Source organism: Schistocerca cancellata, chromosome 7 (assembly GCF_023864275.1).
Source record: "Schistocerca cancellata isolate TAMUIC-IGC-003103 chromosome 7, iqSchCanc2.1, whole genome shotgun sequence".
NCBI classification, from domain to species: Eukaryota; Metazoa; Arthropoda; class Insecta; order Orthoptera; family Acrididae; genus Schistocerca; species Schistocerca cancellata.
In genome coordinates this window covers 489229575-489241574 of record NC_064632.1, presented here as the reverse complement: position 1 = coordinate 489241574, position 12000 = coordinate 489229575, and positions in this window count along the sequence as shown.

The following is a 12000-nucleotide window of genomic DNA, read 5'->3' as shown; positions in this document are numbered from 1 at the left end:
GTCAGCGTGCGAACCATTCAACGAAACATCAACGGTATGGGCTTTCGGAGCAGAAGGCCCACTCGTGTATCCTTGATGACTGAATGACACAAACGCCTCACCTGGGCCCATAGATGACGGCTTTGACTGTTGCTGACTAGAAACATATTGCATGGTCGGACGAGTCTCGTTTCAAATTGTATCGAGCGGATGGATGTGTATGGGTATGGAGACAACCTCATAAATCCATGGACCCTGCATGTCAGCAGGGGACTGTTGAAGCTGGTGGAGGCTCTGTAATTTGTGTGGGGTGTGTGCAGTTTGAGTGATATGAGAGCCCTGATACGTCTAGATGCGACTCTGACAGGTGACACATATGTAGGCACCCTGTCTGGTCATCTGCATCCATTCATGTCCGTTGTTCATTCCGACGGACTTGGGGCAATTGCAGCAGGAAAATGCGGCACCCCACATGGCCAGAATTTCTACAGAGTCACTCCACGAACACTCTCCTGAGTTTAAACACTTCCGCTGGCCACCAAACTCTCCAGCCATGAACATTTTTGAGCATATCGGGGATGCCTTGGAACTTGCTGTTCAGAAGAGAGCTCCACCCCCTCGTGCTCTTTCGGATTTATGGACACACATGAAAGATTCTTGGTGTCAACTCCCTCCAGCACTACTTCAGACATTAGTCGAGTCCTTGCCACGTCGTGTTGCGGCATTTCTGCGTGCTTGCGGGGGCCCTACACGATATCAGGTAGATGTACCAGTTTCTTTGGCCATTCAGAATAAATTAATATAATTACTTTACGACATCAGTGAGACTCTCACATGTTGGTCAGCGGACCTCTTCAGGGTACTTCCCTGGGACCGCGTCTTTCCGCGCGTTTCTCGTGCAGTGGAAGGGAAGGACTACATATGCCCAGAATCTTCCAGAACATTCGAGAAAGACGAGGTATTTTCGTGCAACAGGTACTCTAACCATATTCGGCCACCTAAGGTAGCAACGCCTTGACGCCAGGTTGTGGCTCACCGTCTTATCTAAGTAACGTGTCGTGAACGCTTGTCAGTTTCTGTTCTCTTTGTCATTATTGTTATTGAACTTTAGTAAAGAAATGGGTTTACAAATACATCGTTTCATCACATCGCCTTGTAGGTGATGTGGAGCGCAAACCGAAACAATTAAAAAATATCATTCAATATGTCTTACACAAATACGTTTCGAGCGATGCCTTAAGGGACGGGAAAGACTCACCATGGTTTACTAGCGGTGTCATAAATGTGCTACGAAAACAAAGACAGCTTCATCACAGATTCAGGAGAAGTCAAAACCTAGCTGACAAACAAAAGCTGAACGAAGTGAAAATGAGCGTAATGAGAGCAATGGCAGAGTTCGAAAGTAAAATTTTGTCAACCATTCTGACTGAAAATCCTAAAAGATTGTGGTATGGAGTAAAATCAGTAAGCGGTTCGAAATAATTTGAGTCATTCAGTGACCATGCTGAATTCGGTTTTCCGAAATTGTTTCACAGCGGAAAATCGTAATACGGTCCCTTTTTTCAGTCATAGTAGGAACGTGGAAATGGCACCTATTGACATTATCATGGAACAGAAAAAGCAATTACATCGGTTAGGAGGAAGACATGACCAATTGAGATACTTGTAAGATTCTATAAAGATTATGGGAAAGAACTTGCTCCCATTCTAGTAGCAGTTAATCGTAGTTCGCTTGAGCATCGAAGAGTACCTGGCGACTGGAAAAAACCACAGCTCATACCCATTTTCAAGAAGAGTCTTAGGACAGATACAAATAATTATAGGCCTATATCGTTGACGTCTGTTGAAGAATTATGGAACATGCGTTATGCTTTAGAATTATGACGTTTTTGGAGAACCATAAATTTACTCCTTAAAATCAGCATGGATGCCGGCACGAGTGTGTTAAAGAGATGCTCAGCAAACTCCAGCGGCAGACGCTGCAAGAGAGCCGTTGTGCGTGCCGGAGAGGTTTACTGTTGAGATTTCGAGAGAATACTTTCCGGGACGAATCTGACAACATATTACTTCCCTCCAAAAACATCTCGTGAAATAACTACGACGAGAAATTTCGAGAAAGTAGAGCTAATACAGAGGCTTATTGACGCGCGTTCTGCCTCACGCGCCATTCGCGGGTGGAAAAAGGAAGGGAGGATCAGCTAATGGTACCAGCAGTACAGACCGCCACACATCATCAGTAGATGTAGACGTAGACTGGTGGCGTGATTCTTTTACTCTACTGACTATTAAAATTGCTACACTAAGAAGAAATTCAGATGATAAACGGGTATTCATTGGACAAATATACTGGGTGGCCCAAAAAGGATGGTCGGATTTGAACTGCGTAGTACCATTGAAAGGTGAGGAGGGGGGACCACTGCCGGCCGTCTGCAAGTCGGCCATTACACCCAGTTTGCCACGAGATGGCGCAGTGGACGGTCGAGCATCGTGTTTTTGCTGTGGAACAGTTTTTCAGAAATGATGAATCGTTTATTACTGTGCAACGATTGTTTCGACAACGTTTTGGTGTAGCGCGTGATGGACCCATTCCAGATCGCAGATCCATATCACGTTGGGTGACTGCATTCTGGACAACAGGGTCTGTCAAAAGTGGTAAATCTACAGGGCGTACACGTACGGCAGTTACTCCACAGAACATTGATGATGTTAGAGCGTCAGTGCTGCAAAGCCCGCGTCGTTCCACTAGGCGTCGTGCTCAAACTTTAGGCCTCAGCCGTAGTTCGTTGCAGCGTATTTTAAGCCGTGAGTTACAGTTTCACCCATACAAAATTATGATCACGCAAAAGCTGTATGATCGTGATTTTGAGCAGCGAAGACGATTTTGTGAATCAATGCTTGACATTTTGTACTCTAATAATGATGTTGTGCTTCTTATGTCAGATGAAGCCCATTTCCATTTAGACGGCTATGTCAATAAACAAAACTGCCGGTATTGGGCAGCAGATAATCCCAGAGAATTGCACCAAAAGCCTCTTCATAGTGCTAAGGTAACAGTCTGGTGTGGAATTTCAAGATTGGGGATTGTTGGTCATTATTTTTTTGAGGAGAACAACGCTACAGTCACAGTGAACTCGAAACGTTACGTTAACATGCTACGTAGCTTTTTGGTGCCGAAACTGCGAGAGTTACATGTAAATCGAGATCGAATTTGGTTTCAACAGGACGGGGCCACGGCCCACACAGCCAATGACTCCATGTGTGTTTTAAGGCGGATGTTCCCCCACCACATCATCTCGCGTTTTGGAGATGTCCACTGGCCCGCGAGATCACCTGACCTCTCAGCCCGTGATTTTTTTCTTTGGGGATACCTAAAGTCAAAAGTCTACGTACAGAAGCCCCGAAACTTAATTGATCTGAAGGAGGCAATCAGTGCGGAAATTATGGCAATTCAAGAAGAAACAGTAGTGAAAGTGATGGAAAATTTCGAGGAAAGACTTGTGGAATGCATCACCGAGGAAGGACACCATCTTCCGGAAGTCATTTTCCGTACATAATTTTTTGTGGTTAGTTCTTGTAATTGGGTGCCTGGGAGCATTTAGTTACGTAATTGAATAAAATTAATTTGTAAAACTGATGGAGTTATAGTTATTTAAAATGTGACCATCCTTTTTGGGCCACCCTGTGTTATACTAGAACTGACATGTGATTACATCTTCACGCAATTTGGGTGCATAGATCCTGATAAATCACTACCCAGAACAATCACCTCTGGCCGTAATAACGGCCTTCATACGCCTGGGCATTGACTCAAATAGAGCTTGGATGGCGTGTACAGGTACAGGGGCCCGTGCAGCTTCAACACGATACCACAGTTCATCAAGAGTAGTGACTGGCGTATTGTGACGAGCCAGTTGCTCGGCCACCATTGACCAGACGTTTTCAATTCGTGAGAATGTGCTGGCCAGGGCAGCAGTCGAACATGTTCTGTATCCAGAAAGGCCCGTACAGGACCTGCAACATGCGGTAGTGCATTATACTGCTGAAATGTAGGGTTTCGTAGGGATCGAATGAAGGGTAGAAATGGCTCGGAGCACTATGCAACTTAAATTCGGAGGTCATCAGTCGCCTAGAACTTAGAACTAATTAAACCTAACCAACCTAAGGACGTCACACACAGCCATGCCCGAGGCAGGATTCGAAACTGCGGCCGCAGCAGTCGCTCGGTTCCAGACTGTAGCGCCTAGAACCGCACGGCCACTCCGGCCGGCAATGAAGGGTAGAGCCACGGGTCGTAACACATCTGAAATGTAACGTCCACTGTTCAAAGTGCCGTCAATGTGAACAAGAGGTGACAGAGACGTGTAACCAATGGCACGCCATACCATCACGCCGGGTGATACGCCAGTATGGCGATGACGAATACACGCTTCCAATGTGCGTTCACCGCAATGTCGCCAAACACGGATGCGACCATCATGATGCTGTAAACAGAACCTGAATTCATCCGAAAAAATGACATCTTGCTATTCGTGGTGTAGCAATTTTAATTGCCAGTAGTGTGAAATAGGGCGAAGCCTTTAGTTGTCTTTATAACTAATAGTAATGTTGTAGAATTACAATTATTAAACTTACGTCCGAAGGAAAAAGAGGAGGGGAGACATATTGTACAACTATAGATCGTAGTTGCTACGCCACACTTTGAGGCAAATCCCTCTTACAGTACAGGTTCCTGCAGCGATCTCTTACTAGAATGTCATGTATTTCACGTTATTTCGCGTTTAGCCTGCACCATGTCTTCACGACACGACATTCTTTCATGAATCTTGAAACTACCAACAGTATGTCTACAAATGCAATTTTCTATTCACTAGAGAGAAAGCTGATGCTGCCTGCTGATCTACATCTTCGGAAAATGGACGTTCTTCATGGTGTTACTTGCAGCTTAAATAGGGCGAACTGCACTCTCTAATGAAGTGCGTCCCTTTCGTGAATGAACCGCCTTCTACAGCCCAGAAAAGCTCTGTAGCTGTGCACTGAAATTACATCTTTCCCGTTATTTCACAAATTGCACTACCCCATCTATTTTGGCCTTTACGAGAAATGCAGCGTTTTTCATCTGGATGAAACACTAAACACTGCCTGCCTATTTCATAAGAAATATTGAGTTGTAATTTAAAAGGACGATATGATCTATAAATGCACCATCTCTAGGACATGACAAATGACATTAAGGCTGCCCTACAATCGTGTTAGATTTCAATGGATGAATGAAATAAATTTATTTCGCTGTTTGGAATGTCTGTGTCTGTACTTTTAGCTGTATAATACTGAACCAAGCAACTGTGTTGAAATTTCTTTGACATCAGAAGACTGTGTAATACTGTTTAAAGTTAATGCACAACTACTGATTGGGAATCTTTCATCTCGACAAAAAACTCCAATTTCTAGAATCATACGATAGGGTGTGTAATTTTACAAAGACAAAACACGCGCATGTTACCTCTTATTTTGCATTCTCTTTCAACTTTCAGTTCACTCACTCTTGGCTGCGGGAGAAAGGAAATGTCGTATTTTTATTTTTTCATATCAAATTAGACATTTGCCTGAAGGAAATAAGTTGATTTACAGTTAAATTTTCTGAATAAGTCAGAGGGAGGAAAATTTACATGCTCTACTGCATACTGAAGTGAGGTGAATGAGAAAGAACAAGGCTGCAATATAAATTCTCTTGTGCCCCGGGCAAGAGCAGACCACAAAGGAATTAATTTTATCAGAAAATTATTTTTTTGCCCGAGTGAGTTAGGCTGGTAACGTTCTGAAGTGCCATTCGAGATTATTTCCTGTTGTAATCAAATTGTGTGGTTGAAGTACTGTGGAATAATTTCAGCCTTAGGCCATTTTCAAGTATCCCATTATCAGTTCTTTACAAAGCGTTACATCTTCAGCAAAGTTTTTAGAAGGAAGCGGTTAAACTAGACCCTACCTGTGCTTTCTTATGACTTGAGTGATATTTTTAAGGAAACTGAGAGAATATCTGCCCGAACAATTATTGGGAAAGCAAGAATAAATACCTTTTATTATTTTGAACATCTCTTCCTACGTTTAATAATGGAAACTGCACTTCAAATATATCCTTTACTTAAACTGAAAATATTGTGATGTTAGGAATTATGATTCTGAGATCATAGATATATTTTACAGCTACTAAAAATTATCTCTAGAATATGTATTAAATATTTTTCTTCCTGCCTCGAAATAAATTAAAAAATATTTTAATTCTGAAATATTACTTCGTTAGGCTCAAGCCAAAGTATGAAAGAGTTAAATCTGATGGTCTAAAGACTGTTGCAACGGCACACCAGCTGTTTACTATTAACTTCTGAATTACAACGTTCCTAGTTTTGCTCCGGAACTGGATTTTCTTTGTCATTAACCTGTATGGAATCAGAACTAGGTATTTTGGAGTATTGCAGTAATCGAGTGTCTGACCTCTAAATCTGTTGTTAGTTTGTAGTTTCCTTGTTTATTCCGTAGGCAGAAAGTTGATTCAACAGTCTTTTGAAGATATATTCAGAGAGAATTATGTTTGAAGTATTTATCCAATAACTTGTGATCTAATGTTGCTGTTGCTCCAGCTTTCGTAAAGCTTGGATCCTGAGTGATTGAAGTAATGATACCAACATAAATAAATCTCCTGAACTTTTTTTCTGGAAGGTCGTATGTACAGAATTTGAGGAGGGGCCAAAATTGAGCCTTTTGGGATACTAGCGTTTATTTTGTAAACTCTACTTTTAAAGTTATCTGAGAACACCCGGAAGTATCTATTTTTCAGCAAATTGCCGATTAGAGTGGTTAGTTCCAGGTGGGAAATGACACTGATGAATTTGAACATTAGTTTGTCGTTCCAGACGGTACCATAGGATATACTTAGGTCTAAGAAGACCCTCATTTTTATCTTTTGCTTCTCAGTACCGTTTTCAATGTGAGTTGCTACTGTTATCATCTGTTCCTGACTTCCTGTTCCTGGTTTAAACCCAGCTTGCTAAGGGACGTCACGGCAGAGAAGATTCTTTTATGAATGAGCCTCTCCAGTAGCTTGAGCAACGGAGTGATAATTTTCAACTTTTGAGGGATCTCTGTTTGGCTATATTACATCAGTGATCTTACTTTTCGTAAATGGAGGTAGAAGATGTCCTGTTTCTTAGGTGTTTGAAATAAGAGCACAATTTGGCAGTAGTACGAACGCAGTCCATCAAAAACTAGGGGTAAATACCATCAACGCTTGCTTCCTTCCAAGATTTTATGTTTATTGGTTAAAAACAGTCTTGGTTGCAATTTTAGTTTTTTTTATTTTTCAACGACGCGTTTCGCCTTATTTAGGCATCTTCAGGTTCTCTTTCCCTAGATGGACTCGAGAGGCACCAAGATCTGCATAATGCGTTCCCATTCACAGGAGCGAGTAACCAATTTTTAATTTTTAACCAATACTGTTAAGCACTGGTTTGCTGTTATGCCACATATGGACTGGAAGAATTTCTATAGATTTTATGTTCTTCATAGCTTCTACGGTATCTTTCAGCTGCAATGGGGTGGAAAACTCATATGTTTATGGAGAGGACCATGTCTTTATTTTTCTAAGATGTCTAATTTCCCTTTTGATTTCTTTATCTATTGTTGACTTGTAGATGGAGATCATGTAATTGACCAGTCATCTAAATTTATGTTACGGTTTTGTGTGATGGTGTCGGGAGGTGTTGTGCTGTGTGGATGTACTAACCTCCATATCTTTGAACATGGTACACTGCTCAGCATTGTTGTGACACTATACGCATTCCTCACGTGCATCTGTGGAGGGATGCATTCGGACATAACTTCATTTCTATCCATTCTCTGCTTTACCGCAACGAACTGAACAAGTGTGCGAGCTCTTGAAAAGCTAGGAGAGATGGGGAATGAACAGGTGTGACCGTTCCTCTGACTTAAATCCCACCAGCACGTATCAGATGTGTTGGGCAGACGTACTGCAGCACACCCACATGCATTCCGTGTTGCTGGAGGAATGGAACGCCATAGCACAGGAACTTCTAATCAACCTTGCAGCAAGCATAGGAGCACGTAGCAGAGCATGGTGATCACGTTTCTAACGTCTAAGAGACCATCTAAAATAATATAATTCTGGTCTTTGAATAAAACTGTAATTTCTTTTCGACTCATTTTTTATTCTATGAAGCAATTTAGCATCAGAAAATAATTCGTTAATAGTCTATTATGTGTGTCATGGAATAGGGGTTTCCTCCACCATAACTGCCCACCATCTCAATTGAGTGAGTCATATGGTCAGAATTCTGTTTTCAAACTCAAGTGTGTCATCACTATTAGGTTGGTTAGTCACATCCTCCTGCTCACATCATGACACGTAAAACATTGAAATAAAATTAGTATATAATTGATATACGGTATCTCTTCTCTGGGTAGTGAAATCTATGACTCGTTACATTTTCAACTGACATAAATGGCTTTATTTTTAGTATAAATACTGGTTGTAAAATAAACAATACAGACATTTCTTCCTTGATAATAGCAATAAAATTAGATAATTTGATACGTTTCAATTTATATGAGTGCTATAGTAAGATACATGAGTACACATGTTATGTTTGACATCAAAGTGCAATTTTGACTCCTTGGTATTACCATTTATCCTCAAAAATATCTCATAACATATGTAGTATCTCTTCTCTGAGTAGTGAAATCTATGCTTCATTACATTTTCAACTGACATAAATGGCTTTTTTTAGTATAAATACTGGTTGTAAAATAAACAATACAGACATTTCTTCCTTGATAATAGCAATAAAATTAGATAATTTGATATGTTTCAATTTATATGAGTGCTATAATAACATACATGAGTACACATGTTATGTTTGACATCAAAGTGCAATTTTGACTCCTTGGTATTACCATTTAGCCTCACTATGATTATGATTTCACACTAATTGTCATGTTTTGTAGGAAGATGTTGCTTTACCTCCAACTACCATCTACCAGGCTAATCCCCACTACATTATCTACATCAGAAGTATTCAACCTTTCTTGCCTACTGCCCACTTTTGTACTCGTATCTCTGTCAGCAGTAAATTTTCCGATCGACCACAGGTCCACAATAATGGCGATATATAAAGAAAGGAAATACCTTTACTTTGCAAAATTTATAAAGCAGAGTCACAAAAAGTTAAAGCAAATAATATTAATTAATTACCATCCATTTTATATCAAAATAGTATGAAAACCTAACGAAAATGTTGCTAAAGCCTCCGCTGCCTATTGCCCACCAAGACAGCCATAACGCTAGACAGTAGGGACCAGGTTGACAGCCACTCATCTGTATCAAACCCAATACATGGCACTATGTGGTTACTCTCTACCACAGTCCCTACAGAACCCGTGTGATGAACATCCTAACAACTTCACAGCATAGTGCCATTTGAAACTGATATTTAACATTTCAGTACTGTAAATCCTTAAACGGGTTCAAGAGATGTGAAAAAAATACATTATTGTAAATAAATACTCAAACTGATTTCTGCTTCACCAGGAAAGAAACTGGTAACAACTTGTGTAGAAGAGAAGAATAATCAAGAATTCACTCATGAAGTTACACAATGTCATACAATGAACTCATCTCCTCCTGCTGACCAAACATTTAGGAAATGTAGCTTACAACACAAGAATTCATAATTTGATAAACAACATGAATAGACCCATATCTGAAACACAATAAGACAAGATTGTTCACTGACACTGTTGCAATGTCTGCAGTACATACACCAAAGTAATTGGTTCCCCACAGAGAGAATAGTACAATAAGGAAAGGAACATGGTCATGTGCTGTACAACTAAATAATGTCATAATCAAATAAAAAGTTCCAGTGACAGGAGACATCATAGAACAAAACACTAAATAAACAAGCAACTAGAGATCAATGAGGCAGCTCACAGAAGAAATATCAGAACATCAAATCATAGGCACAAAATATATATGAAGCTGACATAACGAGGCACCTAACTAAAACAAATAGTAGTAGAGATCTATAAGGTTCTAAGGTTCTAGGTTAACCAGCAAATGGAAAAAAAGAATCATCATCAACATAACATCATTAAGATTAGTACACAGGAATATTTGTGAGTAAAACATTTTCAATCCACATATGTATAAAAAGTCTTTCACTTGAGAAAAATACATTGACACACACAGATTGACATACTGGTTCATCAGTTCATAAACATCAAATTACATATCGCTGTGGGGAGAAGGAAGTAGATTATTCAAAGACATTCAAGATAATAATCATTAACTACTTACATGCAATTCCGTTTTATCACACACCTCACCTTTTACTACCCAGAACATATCTTTTCTCAAAATGGTTACATTTAGTCACCAACATACAGGGAGGAAGAAACAAAACAAAAAATCTAACATTGTTACACTCACATGCAGATTTCATTTCTTTACTACTGTTCACATGCAAATAAAACTCATATTTAATTATTCCTGTGGTGGCTACATTTCATCTTTCAAACAGTTCCGTTCTATCTGCTCAGAATAAATATAATATGGCTTCAATGGGTAAAAGGTCTTCATTAGTTTCCTTTCAAACTTGTAGTTCCACACAAGCTCCAAATCCCGTTCCAGCATAAATGAGAAAAGAGGGTTTCATCATCTTTACTTGATTGACAACACTACCCTGAATTCTCCATTAGATAACAACCATGCTTCAATGCTTCTGGCACCAGCAGAAATATTGTACTTCAGTAATGTCAAGAATAGGGGTAACCGCTGTGGTGTGGGATTTGGATGCAGTGGGGTTCAGGCTGAGGACTGTAAAGATGTGGGTCTCAGTATTTTTATTACCTCTTTATTTACCATGCAAAGACCTATTTAATGAGATAGAAAACGCTGTCATAAACAAAAGATTCTTTGAGGTTTGAATAAATCTGAACAAAGCTTGAACAACAGAAAATATCTTCTTGAAAAAATAACAATAATCTGTACAAAACAACTCAATTTGGCCCTGTATGACAAACCCAAAGTTGGACATAACACTTCACAAACGTATGGCCTTCGTCCTCATTAGTTATGACAATAGTAAGTTATAACATTAGAAAATACTCACTTATGTAGAACTGAAAACCGAATAAAATCCCTGCTAACTACTTACTGCCTTGCTGCTACTAGCTACACCTATCACCTAGACACCAACTACCCATATACTAATGAACTACACATGCCTACATCTGACTGATCAGTATACCAGTTACATATATAAAGAATTTATTCATGTAAGAGAATACAGAAGTTCACAATATATATGGATGAACCAAGGATTTAATAGCGAGATCGATACTGAATCAATACAAAAACGTCAGAATACAGAACAGATCCACAACTGTAACAAGATTTAGAAGTATATTTAACTTTTCCACTATCAGGTACACTGCACACACTTACACAAACGGGCTTGCTTTACGACACAGTGTTAACTTTAACATGCCCCATGTGCAACACACAACACCTAGCTTGGCCTCACGTGCAGTAGCCACAACTTCCAGAGGAAGTGAGCCACAATTGACTTCAGTTAATGCACCTTTGCATACAATACTATGACTCAGCTCGAACACAAGAACGCAGAGATACGTAATTAACTCAAAAGCTCTCTTATTGTGCCACTTAAAATTTGCTGAAGCAATTCCATGCCTTTCTGCAATTTCGTGTGTGTGACCAGAAGGGACAGCACCTGATCCAACAGGTTGTTACTAGCACTGCCCGTGCTGACTGTGTCCATCTGGCTTCAATGACTATGCCAATTTGGTAATGGTGTTGGGGTGGGCTACCTGTGAAACTTCCCTCCTTGGTATATCTCCAGCAACTCCTCGACACTGACTGTTGATATCTAAGCATAGGCCAAATCCCAGCCTCTGCCACTGCCACAGCCTTCCACACCCTGCTCTGACTGT